The following is a 13,980-nucleotide window of genomic DNA, read 5'->3' on the forward strand; positions in this document are numbered from 1 at the left end:
AAAGTGCCACAAGATGGCTGCCTGGCTGGCTTTTTCCTCGGGGCCACCCCTGGCCCCAGGCCGCTTTTCCTGCCTAGGGTTAGGGTTAGGGTTACGCCTAGGGTTAGCGTCTCGGAAACCAAGGAGCCCACGGCTCCAGGCGCACCGCAGCTGCCAAAGGCATCCCAAAGGGAGCGCAAAAGTGCCACAAGATGGCTGCCTCGGCGGCTTTTTCCTCGGGACCACCCCTGGCCCCAGGCCGCTTTTCCTGCCTAGGGTTAGGGTTAGGGTTACGCCTAGGGTTAGCGTCTCGGAAACCAAGGAGCCCACGGCTCCAGGCGCACCGCAGCTGCCAAAGGCATCCCAAGGGGAGCGCAAAAGTGCCACAAGATGGCTGCCTCGGTGGCTTTTTCCTCGGGACCACCCCTGGCCCCAGGCCGCTTTTCCTGCCTAGGGTTAGGGTTAGGGTTACGCCTAGGGTTAGCGTCTCGGAAACCAAGGAGCCCACGGCTCCAGGAGCACCGCAGCTGCCAAAGGCATCCCAAGGGGAGCGCAAAAGTGCCACAAGATGGCTGCCTCGGCGGCTTTTTCCTTGGGACCACCCCTGGCCCCAGGCCGCTTTTCCTGCCTAGGGTTAGGGTTAGGGTTACGCCTAGGGTTAGCGTCTCGGAAACCAAGGAGCTCACGGCTCCAGGCGCACCGCAGCTGCCAAAGGCATCCCAAGGGGAGCGCAAAAGTGCCACAAGATGGCTGCCTCGGCGGCTTTTTCCTCGGGACCACCCCTGGCCCCAGGCCGCTTTTCCTGCCTTGGGTTAGGGTTAGGGTTACGCCTAGGGTTAGCGTCTCGGAAACCAAGGAGCCCACGGCTCCAGGCGCACCGCAGCTGCCAAAGGCATCCCAAGGGGAGCGCAAAAGTGCCACAAGATGGCTGCCTCGGCGGCTTTTTCCTCGGGACCACCCCTGGCCCCAGGCCGCTTTTCCTGCCTAGGGTTAGGGTTAGGGTTACGCCTAGGGTTAGCGTCTCGGAAACCAAGGAGCCCACGGCTCCAGGCGCACCGCAGCTGCCAAAGGCATCCCAAGGGGAGCGCAAAAGTGCCACAAGATGGCTGCCTCGGCGGCTTTTTCCTCGGGACCACCCCTGGCCCCAGGCAGCTTTTCCTGCCTAGGGTTAGGGTTAGGGTTGCGCCTAGGGTTAGCGTCTCGGAAACCAAGGAGCCCACGGCTCCAGGTGCACCGCAGCTGCCAAAGGCATCCCAAGGGGAGCGCAAAAGTGCCACAAGATGGCTGCCTCGGCGGCTTTTTCCTCGGGACCACCCCTAGCCCCAGGCCGCTTTTCCTGCCTAGGGTTAGGGTTAGGGTTACGCCTAGGGTTAGCGTCTCGGAAACCAAGGAGCCCACGGCTCCAGGCGCACCGCAGCTGCCAAAGGCATCCCAAGGGGAGCGCAAAAGTGCCACAAGATGGCTGCCTCGGCGGCTTTTTCCTCAGGACCACCCCTGGCCCCAGGCCGCTTTTCCTGCCTAGGGTTAGGGTTAGGGTTACGCCTAGGGTTAGCGTCTCGGAAACCAAGGAGCCCACGGCTCCAGGCGCACCGCAGCTGCCAAAGGCATCCCAAGGGGAGCGCAAAAGTGCCACAAGATGGCTGTCTCCACGGCTTTTTCTTCGGGACCACCCCTGGCCCCAGGCCGCTTTTCCTGCCTAGGGTTAGGGTTAGGGTTACGCCTAGGGTTAGCATCTCGGAAACCAAGGAGCCCACGGCTCCAGGCGCACCGCAGCTGCCAAAGGCATCCCAAGGGGAGCGCAAAATTGCCACAAGATGGCTGCCTCGGTGGCTTTTTCCTCGGGACCACCCCTGGCCCCAGGCCGCTTTTCCTGCCTAGGGTTAGGGTTAGGGTTACGCCTAGGGTTAGCGTCTCGGAAACCAAGGAGCCCACGGCTCCAGGCGCACCGCAGCTGCCAAAGGCATCCCAAGGGGAGCGCAAAAGTACCACAAGATGGCTGCCTCGGCGGCTTTTTCCTTGGGACCACCCCTGGCCCCAGGCCGCTTTTCCTGCCTAGGGTTAGGGTTAGGGTAACGCCTAGGGTTAGCGTCTCGGAAACCAAGGAGCCCACGGCTCCAGGCGCACCGCAGCTGCCAAAGGCATCCCAAGGGGAGCGCAAAAGTGCCAGAAGATGGCTGCCTCGGCGGCTCTTTCCTCGGGACCACCCCTGGCCCCAGGCCGCTTTTCCTGCCTAGGGTTAGGGTTAGGGTAACGCCTAGGGTTAGCGTCTCGGAAACCAAGGAGCCCACGGCTCCAGGCGCACCGCAGCTGCCAAAGGCATCCCAAGGGGAGCGCAAAAGTGCCACAAGATGGCTGCCTCGGCGGCTTTTTCCTCGGGGCCACCCCTGGCCCCAGGCCGCTTTTCCTTCCTAGGGTTAGGGTTAGGGTTACGCCTAGGGTTAGCGTCTCGGAAACCAAAGAGCCCACGGCTCCAGGCGCACCGCAGCTGCCAAAGGTACCCAAGGGGAGCGCAAAAGTTCCAGAAGATGGCCGCCTCGCCGGCTTTTTCCTCGGGACCACCCCTGGCACCAGGCCGCTTTTCCTGCCTAGGGTTAGGGTTAGGGTTACGCCTAGGGTTAGCGTCTCGGAAACCTAGGAGCCCACGGCTCCAGGCGCACCGCAGCTGCCAAAGGCATCCCAAGGGGAGCGCAAAAGTGCCACAAGATGGCTGCCTCGGTGGCTTTTTCCTCGGGACTATCCCTGGCCCCAGGCCGCTTTTCCTGCCTAGGGTTAGGGTGAGGGTTACGCCTAGGGTTAGCGTCTTGGAAACCAAGGAGCCCACGGCTCCAGGCGCACCGCAGCTGCCAAAGGCATCCCAAGGGGAGCGCAAAAGTGCCACAAGATGGCTGCCTTGGTGGCTTTTTCCTCGGGACCACCCCTGGCCCCAGGCCATTTTTCCTGCCTAGGGTTAGGGTTAGGGTTACGCCTAGGGTTAGCGTCTCGGAAACCAAGGAGCCCACGGCTCCAGGCGCACCGCAGCTGCCAAAGGCATCCCAAGGGGAGCGCAAAAGTGCCACAAGATGGCTGCCTCGGCGGCTTTTTCCTCGGGACCACCCCTGGCCCCAGGCCGCCTTTCCTGCCTAGGGTTAGGGTTAGGGTTACGCCTAGGGTTAGCGTCTCGGAAACCAAGGAGCCCACGGCTCCAGGCGCACCGCAGCTGCCAAAGGCATCCCAAGGGGAGCGCAAAAGTGCCACAAGATGGCTGCCTCGGCGGCTTTTTCCTCGGGACCACCCCTGGCCCCAGGCCGCTTTTCCTGCCTAGGGTTAGGGTTAGGGTTACGCCTAGGCTTAGCGTCTCGGAAACCAAGGAGCCCACGGCTCCAGGCGCACCGCAGCTGCCAAAGGCATCCCAAGGGGAGCGCAAAAGTGCCACAAGATGGCTGCCTCGCCGGCTTTTTCCTCGGGGCCACCCCTGGCCCCAGGCCGCTTTTCCTGCCTAGGGTTAGGGTTAGGGTTACGCCTAGGGTTAGCGTCTCGGAAACCAAGGAGCCCACGGCTCCAGGCGCACCGCAGCTGCCAAAGGCATCCCAAGGGGAGCGCAAAAGTGCCAGAAGATGGCTGCCTCGGCGGCTTTTTCCTCGGGACCACCCCTGGCCCCAGGCCGCTTTTCCTGCCTAGGGTTAGGGTTAGGGTTACGCCTAGGGTTAGCGTCTCGGAAACCAAGGAGCCCACGGCTCCAGGCGCACCGCAGCTGCCAAAGGCATCCCAAGGGGAGCGCAAAAGTGCCACAAGATGGCTGCCTCGCCGGCTTTTTCCTCGGGACCACCCCTGGCACCAGGCCGCTTTTCCTGCCTAGGGTTAGGGTTAGGGTTACGCCTAGGGTTAGCGTCTCGGAAACCAAGGAGCCCATGGCTCCAGGCGCACCGCAGCTGCCAAAGGCATCCCAAGGGGAGAGCAAAAGCGCCACAAGATGGCTGCCTCGGCGGCTTATTCCTCGGGACCACCCCTGGCCCCAGGCCGCTTTTCCTGCCTAGGGTTAGGGTTAGGGTTACGCCTAGGGTTAGCGTCTCGGAAACCAAAGAGCCCACGGCTCCAGGCGCACCGCAGCTGCCAAAGGCATCCCAAGGGGAGCGCAAAAGTGCCAGAAGATGGCTGCCTCGGCGGCTTTTTCCTCGGGACCACCCCTGGCCCCAGGCCGCTTTTCCTGCCTAGGGTTAGGGTTAGGGTTACGCCTAGGGTTAGCGTCTCGGAAACCAAGGAGCCCACGGCTCCAGGCGCACCGCAGCTGCCAAAGGCATCCCAAGGGGAGCGCAAAAGTGCCACAAGATGGCTGCCTCGGCGGCTTTTTCCTCGGGACCACCCCTGGCCCCAGGCCGCTTTTCCTGCCTAGGGTTAGGGTTAGGGTTACGCCTAGGCTTAGCGTCTCGGAAACCAAGGAGCCCACGTCTCCAGGCGCACCGCAGCTGCCAAAGGCATCCCAAGGGGAGCGCAAAAGTGCCACAAGATGGCTGCCTCGGCGGCTTTTTCCTCGGGACCACCCCTGGCCCCAGGCCGCTTTTCCTGCCTAGGGTTAGGGTTAGGGTTACGCCTAGGGTTAGCGTCTTGGAAACCAAGGAGCCCACGTCTCCAGGCGCACCGCAGCTGCCAAAGGCATCCCAAGGGGAGCGCAAAAGTGCCACAAAATGGCTGCCTCCACGGCTTTTTCCTCGGGACCACCCCTGGCCCCAGGCCATTTTTCCTGCCTAGGGTTAGGGTTAGGGTTACGCCTAGGGTTAGCGTCTCGGAAACCAAGGAGCCCACGGCTCCAGGCGCACCGCAGCTGCCAAAGGCATCCCAAGGGGAGCGCAAAAGCGCCACAAGATGGCTGCCTCGGCGGCTTATTCCTCGGGACCACCCCTGGCCCCAGGCCGCTTTTCCTGCCTAGGGTTAGGGTTAGGGTTACGCCTAGGGTTAGCGTCTCGGAAACCAAGGAGCCCACGGCTCCAGGCGCACCGCAGCTGCCAAAGGCATCCCAAGGGGAGCGCAGAAGTGCCAGAAGATGGCTGCCTCGGCGGCTTTTTCCTCGGGACCACCCCTGGCCCCAGGCCGCTTTTCCTGCCTAGGGTTAGGGTTAGGGTAACGCCTAGGGTTAGCGTCTCGGAAACCAAGGAGCCCACGGCTCCAGGCGCACCGCAGCTGCCAAAGGCATCCCAAGGGGAGCGCAAAAGTGCCACAAGATGGCTGCCTCGGCGGCTTTTTCCTCGGGGCCACCGCTGGCCCCAGGCCGCTTTTCCTGCCTAGGGTTAGGGTTAGGGTAACGCCTAGGGCTAGCGTCTCGGAAACCAAGGAGCTCACGGCTCAAGGCGCACCGCAGCTGCCAAAGGCATCCCAAGAGGAGCGCAAAAGTGCCACAAGATGGCTGCCTCGGCGGCTTTTTCCTCGGGACCACCCCTGGCCCCAGGCCGCTTTTCCTGCCTAGGGTTAGGGTTAGGGTTACGCCTAGGGTTAGCGTCTCGGAAACCAAGGAGCCCACGGCTCCAGGCGCACCGCAGCTGCCAAAGGCATCCCAAGGGGAGCGCAAAAGTGCCACAAGATGGCTGCCTCGGCGGCTTTTTCCTCGGGACCACCCCTGGCCCCAGGCCGCTTTTCCTGTTTAGGGTTAGGGTTAGGGTGACGCCTAGGGTTAGCGTCTCGGAAACCAAGGAGCCCACGGCTCCAGGCGCACCGCAGCTGCCAAAGGCATCCCAAGGGGAGCGCAAAAGTGCCACAAGATGGCTGCCTCGGCGGCTTTTTCCTCGGGACCACCCCTGGCCCCAGGCCGCTTTTCCTGCCTAGGGTTAGGGTTAGGGTTACGCCTAGGGTTAGCGTCTCGGAAACCAAGGAGCCCACGGCTCCAGGCGCACCGCAGCTGCCAAAGGCATCCCAAGGGGAGCGCAAAAGTGCCACAAGATGGCTGCCTCGGCGGCTTTTTCCTCGGGACCACCCCTGGCCCCAGGCCGCTTTTCCTGCCTAGGGTTAGGGTTAGGGTAACGCCTAGGGTTAGCGTCTCGGAAACCAAGGAGCCCACGGCTCCAGGCGCACCGCAGCTGCCAAAGGCATCCCAAGGGGAGCGCAAAAGTGCCACAAGATGGCTGCCTCGCCGGCTTTTTCCTCGGGGCCACCCCTGGCCCCAGGCCGCTTTTCCTGCCTAGGGTTAGGGTTAGGGTAACGCCTAGGGTTAGCGTCTCAGAAACCAAGGAGCCCACGGCTCCAGGCGCACCGCAGCTGCCAAAGGCATCCCAAGGGGAGCGCAAAAGTGCCAGAAGATGGCTGCCTCGGCGGCTTTTTCCTCGGGACCACCCCTGGCCCCAGGCCGCTTTTCCTGCCTAGGGTTAGGGTTAGGGTTACGCCTAGGGTTAGCGTCTCGGAAACCAAGGAGCCCACGGCTCCAGGCGCACCGCAGCTGCCAAAGGCATCCCAAGGGGAGCGCAAAAGTGCCAGAAGATGGCTGCCTCGCCGGCTTTTTCCTCGGGACCACCCCTGGCACCAGGCCGCTTTTCCTGCCTAGGGTTAGGGTTAGGGTTACGCCTAGGGTTAGCGTCTCGGAAACCAAGGAGCCCACGGCTCCAGGCGCACCGCAGCTGCCAAAGGCATCCCAAGGGGAGCGCAAAAGTGCCACAAGATGGCTGCCTCGGCGGCTTTTTCCTCGGGACCACCCCTGGCCCCAGGCCGCTTTTCCTGCCTAGGGTTAGGGTTAGGGTTACGCCTAGGGTTAGCGTCTCGGAAACCAAGGAGCCCACGGCTCCAGGCGCACCGCAGCTGCCAAAGGCATCCCAAGGGGAGCGCAAAAGTGCCACAAGATGGCTGCCTCGGCGGCTTTTTCCTCGGGGCCACCGCTGGCCCCAGGCCGCTTTTCCTGCCTAGGGTTAGGGTTAGGGTAACGCCTAGGGCTAGCGTCTCGGAAACCAAGGAGCTCACGGCTCAAGGCGCACCGCAGCTGCCAAAGGCATCCCAAGGGGAGCGCAAAAGTGCCACAAGATGGCTGCCTCGGCGGCTTTTTCCTCGGGACCACCCCTGGCCCCAGGCCGCTTTTCCTGCCTAGGGTTAGGGTTAGGGTTACGCCTAGGCTTAGCGTCTCGGAAACCAAGGAGCCCACGGCTCCAGGCGCACAGCAGCTGCCAAAGGCATCCCAAGGGGAGCGCAAAAGTGCCACAAGATGGCTGCCTCGGCGGCTTTTTCCTCGGGACCACCCCTGGCCCCAGGCCGCTTTTCCTGCCTAGGGTTAGGGTTAGGGTGACGCCTAGGGTTAGCGTCTCGGAAACCAAGGAGCCCACGGCTCCAGGCGCACCGCAGCTGCCAAAGGCATCCCAAGGGGAGCGCAAAAGTGCCACAAGATGGCTGCCTCGGCGGCTTTTTCCTCGGGACCACCCTTGGCCCCAGGCCGCTTTTCCTGCCTAGGGTTAGGGTTAGGGTAACGCCTAGGGTTAGCGTCTCGGAAACCAAGGAGCCCACGGCTCCAGGCGCACCGCAGCTGCCAAAGGCATCCCAAGGGGAGCGCAAAAGTGCCACAAGATGGCTGCCTCGGCGGCTTTTTCCTCGGGGCCACCCCTGGCCCCAGGCCGCTTTTCCTGCCTAGGGTTAGGGTTAGGGTAACGCCTAGGGTTAGCGTCTCGGAAACCAAGGAGCTCACGGCTCAAGGCGCACCGCAGCTGCCAAAGTCATCCCAAGGGGAACGCAAAAGTGCCACAAGATGGCTGCCTCGGCGGCTTTTTCCTCGGGACCACCCCTGGCCCCAGGCCGCTTTTCCTGCCTAGGGTTAGGGTTAGGGTTACGCCTAGGGTTAGCGTCTCGGAAACCAAGGAGCCCACGGCTCCAGGCGCACCGCAGCTGCCAAAGGCATCCCAAGGGGAGCGCAAAAGTGCCACAAGATGGCTGCCTCGGCGGCTTTTTCCTCGGGACCACCCCTGGCCCCAGGCCGCTTTTCCTGCCTAGGGTTAGGGTTAGGGTAACGCCTAGGGTTAGCGTCTCGGAAACCAAGGAGCCCACGGCTCCAGGCGCACCGCAGCTGCCAAAGGCATCCCAAGGGGAGCGCAAAAGTGCCACAAGATGGCTGCCTCGGCGGCTTTTTCCTCGGGGCCACCCCTGGCCCCAGGCCGCTTTTCCTGCCTTGGGTTAGGGTTAGGGTAACGCCTAGGGTTAGCGTCTCAGAAACCAAGGAGCCCACAGCTCCAGGCGCACCGCAGCTGCCAAAGGCATCCCAAGGGGAGCGCAAAAGTGCCACAAGATGGCTGCCTCGGCGGCTTTTTCCTCGGGACCACCCCTGGCCCCAGGCCGCTTTTCCTGCCTAGGGTTAGGGTTAGGGTTACGCCTAGGGTTAGCGTCTCGGAAACCAAGGAGCCCACGGCTCCAGGCGCACCGCAGCTGCCAAAGGCATCCCAAGGGGAGCGCAAAAGTGCCAGAAGATGGCTGCCTCGCCGGCTTTTTCCTCGGGACCACCCCTGGCACCAGGCCGCTTTTCCTGCCTAGGGTTAGGGTTAGGGTAACGCCTAGGGTTAGCGTCTCGGAAACCAAGGAGCCCACGGCTCCAGGCGAACCGCAGCTGCCAAAGGCATCCCAAGGGGAGCGCAAAAGTGCCACAAGATGGCTGCCTCGGCGGCTTTTTCCTCGGGACCACCCCTGCCCCAGGCCGCTTTTCCTGCCTAGGGTTAGGGTTAGGGTAACGCCTAGGGTTAGCGTCTCGGAAACCAAGGAGTCCACGGCACCAGCCGCACCGCAGCTGCCAAAGGCATCCCAAGGGGAGCACAAAAGTGCCACAAGATGGCTGCCTCGGCGGCTTTTTCCTCGGGACCACCCCTGGCCCCAGGCCGCTTTTCCTGCCTAGGGTTAGGGTTAGGGTTACGCCTAGGGTTAGCGTCTCGGAAACCAAGGAGCCCACGGCTCCAGGCGCACCGCAGCTGCCCAAGGCATCCCAAGGGGAGCGCAAAAGTGCCACAAGATGGCTGCCTCGGCGGCTTTTTCCTCAGGACCACCCCTGGCCCCAGGCCGCTTCTCCTGTCTAAAGTTAGGGTTAGGGTTACGCCTAGGGTTAGCGTCTCGGTAACCAAGGAGCCCATGGCTCCAGGCGCACCGCAGCTGCCAAAGGCATCCCAAGGGGAGAGCAAAAGCGCCACAAGATGGCTGCCTCGGCGGCTTATTCCTCGGGACCACCTCTGGCCCCAGGCCGCTTTTCCTGCCTAGGGTTAGGGTTAGGGTTACGCCTAGGGTTAGCGTCTCGGAAACCAAAGAGCCCACGGCTCCAGGCGCACCGCAGCTGCCAAAGGCATCCCAAGGGGAGCGCAAAAGTGCCAGAAGATGGCTGCCTCGGCGGCTTTTTCCTCGCGACCACCCCTGGCCCCAGGCCTCTTTTCCTGCCTAGGGTTAGGGTTAGGGTTACGCCTAGGGTTAGCGTTTCGGAAACCAAGGAGCCCACGTCTCCAGGCGCACCGCAGCTGCCAAAGGCATCCCAAGGGGAGCGCAAAAGTGCCACAAGATGGCTGCCTCGGCGGCTTTTTCCTCGGGACCACCCCTGGCCCCAGGCCGCTTTTCCTGCCTAGGGTTAGGGTTAGGGTTACGCCTAGGCTTAGCGTCTTGGAAACCAAGGAGCCCACGTCTCCAGGCGCACCGCAGCTGCCAAAGGCATCCCAAGGGGAGCGCAAAAGTGCCACAAGATGGCTGCCTTGGTGGCTTTTTCCTTGGGACCACCCCTGGCCCCAGGCCGCTTTTACTGCGTAGGGTTAGGGTTAGGGTTACGCCTAGGGTTAGCGTCTCGGAAACCAAGGAGCCCACGGCTCCAGGCGCACCGCAGCTGCCAAAGGCATCCCAAGGGGAGCGCAAAAGTGCCACAAGATGGCTGCCTCGGCGGCTTTTTCCTCAGGACCACCCCTGGCCCCAGGCCGCCTTTCCTGCCTAGGGTTAGGGTTAGGGTTACGCCTAGGGTTAGCGTCTCGGAAACCAAGGAGCCCACGGCTCCAGGCGCACCGCAGCTGCCAAAGGCATCCCAAGGGGAGCACAAAAGTGCCACAAGATGGCTGCCTCGGCGGCTTTTTCCTCGGGACCACCCCTGGCCCCAGGCCGCTTTTCCTGCCTAGGGTTAGGGTTAGGGTAACGCCTAGGGTTAGCGTCTCGGAAACCAAGGAGCCCACGGCTCCAGGCGCACCGCAGCTGCCAAAGGCATCCCAAGGGGAGCGCAAAAGTGCCACAAGATGGCTGCCTCGGCGGCTTTTTCCTCGGGGCCACCGCTGGCCCCAGGCCGCTTTTCCTGCCTAGGGTTAGGGTTAGGGTAACGCCTAGGGTTAGCGTCTCGGAAACCAAGGAGCTCACGGCTCTAGGCGCACCGCAGCTGCCAAAGGCATCCCAAGGGGAGCGCAAAAGTGCCACAAGATGGCTGCCTCGGCGGCTTTTTCCTCAGGACCACCCCTGGCCCCAGGCCGCTTTTCCTGCCTAGGGTTAGGGTTAGGGTTACGCCTAGGGTTAGCGTCTCGGAAACCAAGGAGCCCACGGCTCCAGGCGCACCGCAGCTGCCAAAGGCATCCCAAGGGGAGCGCAAAAGTGCCACAAGATGGCTGCCTCGGCGGCTTTTTCCTCGGGACCACCCCTGGCCCCAGGCCGCTTTTCCTGCCTAGGGTTAGGGTTAGGGTAACGCCTAGGGTTAGCGTCTCGGAAACCAAGGAGCCCACGGCTCCAGGCGCACCGCAGCTGCCAAAGGCATCCCAAGAGGAGCGCAAAAGTGCCACAAGATGGCTGCCTCGCCGGCTTTTTCCTCGGGACCACCCCTGGCCCCAGGCCGCTTTTCCTGCCTAGGGTTAGGGTTAGGGTTACGCCTAGGGTTAGCGTCTCGGAAACCAAGGAGCCCACGGCTCCAGGCGCACCGCAGCTGCCAAAGGCATCCCAAGGGGAGCGCAAAAGTGCCACAAGATGGCTGCCTCGGCGGCTTTTTCCTCGGGGCCACCCCTGGCCCCAGGCAGCTTTTCCTGCCTAGGGTTAGGGTTAGGGTTACGCCTAGGGTTAGCGTCTCGGAAACCAAGGAGCTCACGGCTCCAGGCGCACCGCAGCTGCCAAAGGCATCCCAAGGGGAGCGCAAAAGTGCCACAAGATGGCTGCCTCGGCGGCTTTTTCCTTGGGACCAGCCCTGGCCCCAGGCCGCTTTTCCTTCCTAGGGTTAGGGTTAGGGTTACGCCTAGGGTTAGCGTCTCGGAAACCAAGGAGCCCACGGCTCCAGGCGCACCGCAGCTGCCAAAGGCATCTCAAGGGGAGCACAAAAGTGCCACAAGATGGCTGCCTCGGCGGCTTTTTCCTCGGGACCACCCCTGGCCCCAGGCCGCTTTTCCTGCCTAGGGTTAGGGTTAGGGTTAGGCCTAGGGTTAGCGTCTCGGAAACCAAGGAGCCCACGGCTCCAGGCGCACCGCAGCTGCCAAAGGCATCCCAAGGGGAGCGCAAAAGTGCCAAAAGATGGCTGCCTCGGCAGCTTTATCCCCGGGACCACCCCTGGCCCCAGGCCGCTTTTCCTGCCTAGGGTTAGGGTTAGGGTTACGCCTAGGGTTAGCGTCTCGGAAACCAAGGAGCCCACGGCTCCAGGCGCACCGCAGCTGCCAAAGGCATCCCAAGGGGAGCGCAAAAGTGCCACAAGATGGCTGCCTCCACGGCTTTTTCCTCGGGACCACCCCTGGCCCCAGGCCGCTTTTCCTGCCTAAGGTTAGGGTTAGGGGTTACGCCTAGGGTTAGCGTCTCGGAAACCAAGGAGCCCACGGCTCCAGGCGCACCGCAGCTGCCCAAGGCATCCCAAGGGGAGCACAAAAGTGCCACAAGATGGCTGCCTCGGCGGCTTTTTCCTCAGGACCACCCCTGGCCCCAGGCCGCTTTTCCTGCCTAGGGTTAGGGTTAGGGTGACGCCTAGGGTTAGCGTCTCGGAAACCAAGGAGCCCACGGCTCCAGGCGCACCGCAGCTGCCAAAGGCATCCCAAGGGGAGCGCAAAAGTGCCACAAGATGGCTGCCTCGGCGGCTTTTTCCTCGGGGCCACCCCTGGCACCAGGCAGCTTTTCCTGCCTAGGGTTAGGGTTAGGGTTACGCCTAGGGTTAGCGTCTCGGAAACCAAGGAGCTCACGGCTCCAGGCGCACCGCAGCTGCCAAAGGCATCCCAAGGGGAGCGCAAAAGTGCCACAAGATGGCTGCCTCGGCGGCTTTTTCCTTGGGACCAGCCCTGGCCCCAGGCCGCTTTTCCTTCCTAGGGTTAGGGTTAGGGTTACGCCTAGGGTTAGCGTCTCGGAAACCAAGGAGCCCACGGCTCCAGGCGCACCGCAGCTGCCAAAGGTACCCAAGGGGAGCGCAAAAGTGCCAGAAGATGGCTGCCTCGCCGGCTTTTTCCTCGGGACCACCCCTGGCACCAGGCCGCTTTTCCTGCCTAGGGTTAGGGTTAGGGTTACGCCTAGGGTTAGCGTCTCGGAAACCAAGGAGCCCACGGCTCCAGGCGCACCGCAGCTGCCAAAGGCATCCCAAGGGGAGCGCAAAAGTGCCACAAGATGGCTGCCTCGGCGGCTTTTTCCTCGGGGCCACCCCTGGCCCCAGGCCACTTTTCCTGCCTAGGGTTAGGGTTAGGGTTACGCCTAGGGTTAGCGTCTCAGAAACCAAGGAGCCCACGGCTCCAGGCGCACCGCAGCTGCCAAAGGCATCCCAAGGGGAGCGCAAAAGTGCCACAAGATGGCTGTCTCGGCGGCTTTTTCCTCGGGACCACCCCTGGCGCCAGGCCGCTTTTCCTGCCTAGGGTTAGGGTTAGGGTTACGCCTAGGGTTAGCGTCTCGGAAACCAAGGAGCCCACGTCTCCAGGCGCACCGCAGCTGCCAAAGGCATCCCAAGGAGAGCGCAAAAGTGCCACAAGATGGCTGCCTTGGTGGCTTTTTCCTCGGGACCACCCCTGGCCCCAGGCCATTTTTCCTGCCTAGGGTTAGGGTTAGGGTTACGCCTAGGGTTAGCGTCTCGGAAACCAAGGAGCCCACGGCTCCAGGCGCACCGCAGCTGCCAAAGGCATCCCAAGGGGAGCGCAAAAGTGCCACAAGATGGCTGCCTCGCCGGCTTTTTCCTCGGGACCACCCCTGGCCCCAGGCCGCCTTTCCTGCCTAGGGTTAGGGTTAGGGTTACGCCTAGGGTTAGCGTCTCGGAAACCAAGGAGCTCACGGCTCCAGGCGCACCGCAGCTGCCAAAGGCATCCCAAGGGGAGCGCAAAAGTGCCACAAGATGGCTGCCTCGGCGGCTTTTTCCTTGGGACCACCCCTGGCCCCAGGCCGTTTTTCCTGCCTAGGGTTAGGGTTAGGGTTACGCCTAGGGTTAGCGTCTCGGAAACCAAGGAGCCCACGGCTCCAGGCGCACCGCAGCTGCCCAAGGCATCCCAAGGGGAGCGCAAAAGTGCCAGAAGATGGCTGCCTCGCCGGCTTTTTCCTCGGGACCACACCTGGCACCAGGCCGCTTTTCCTGCCTAGGGTTAGGGTTAGGGTTACGCCTAGGGTTAGCGTCTCGGAAACCAAGGAGCCCACGGCTCCAGGCGCACCGCAGCTGCCAAAGGCATCCCAAGGGGAGCGCAAAAGTGCTACAAGATGGCTGCCTCGCCGGCTTTTTCCTCGGGACCACCCCTGGCCCCAGGCCGCTTTTCCTGCCTAGGGTTAGGGTTAGGGTTACGCCTAGGGTTAGCGTCTCGGAAACCAAGGAGCCCACGGCTCCAGGCGCACCGCAGCTGCCAAAGGCATCCCAAGGGGAGCACAAAAGTGCCACAAGATGGCTGCCTCGGCGGCTTTTTCCTCGGGACCACCCCTGGCCCCAGGTTGCTTTTCCTGCCTAGGGTTAGGGTTAGGGTTACGCCTAGGGTTAGCGTCTCGGAAACCAAGGAGCCCACGGCTCCAGGCGCACCGCAGCTGCCAAAGGCATCCCAAGGGGAGCGCAAAAGTGCCAGAAGATGGCTGCCTCGGCGGCTTTTTCCTCGGGACCACCCCTGGCCCCAGGCCGCTTTTCCTGCCTAGGGTTAGGGTTAGGGTTACGCC

Source organism: Fringilla coelebs (genome assembly GCF_963513975.1).
Source record: "Fringilla coelebs genome assembly, chromosome: 1".
Classification (NCBI taxonomy): domain Eukaryota; kingdom Metazoa; phylum Chordata; class Aves; order Passeriformes; family Fringillidae; genus Fringilla; species Fringilla coelebs.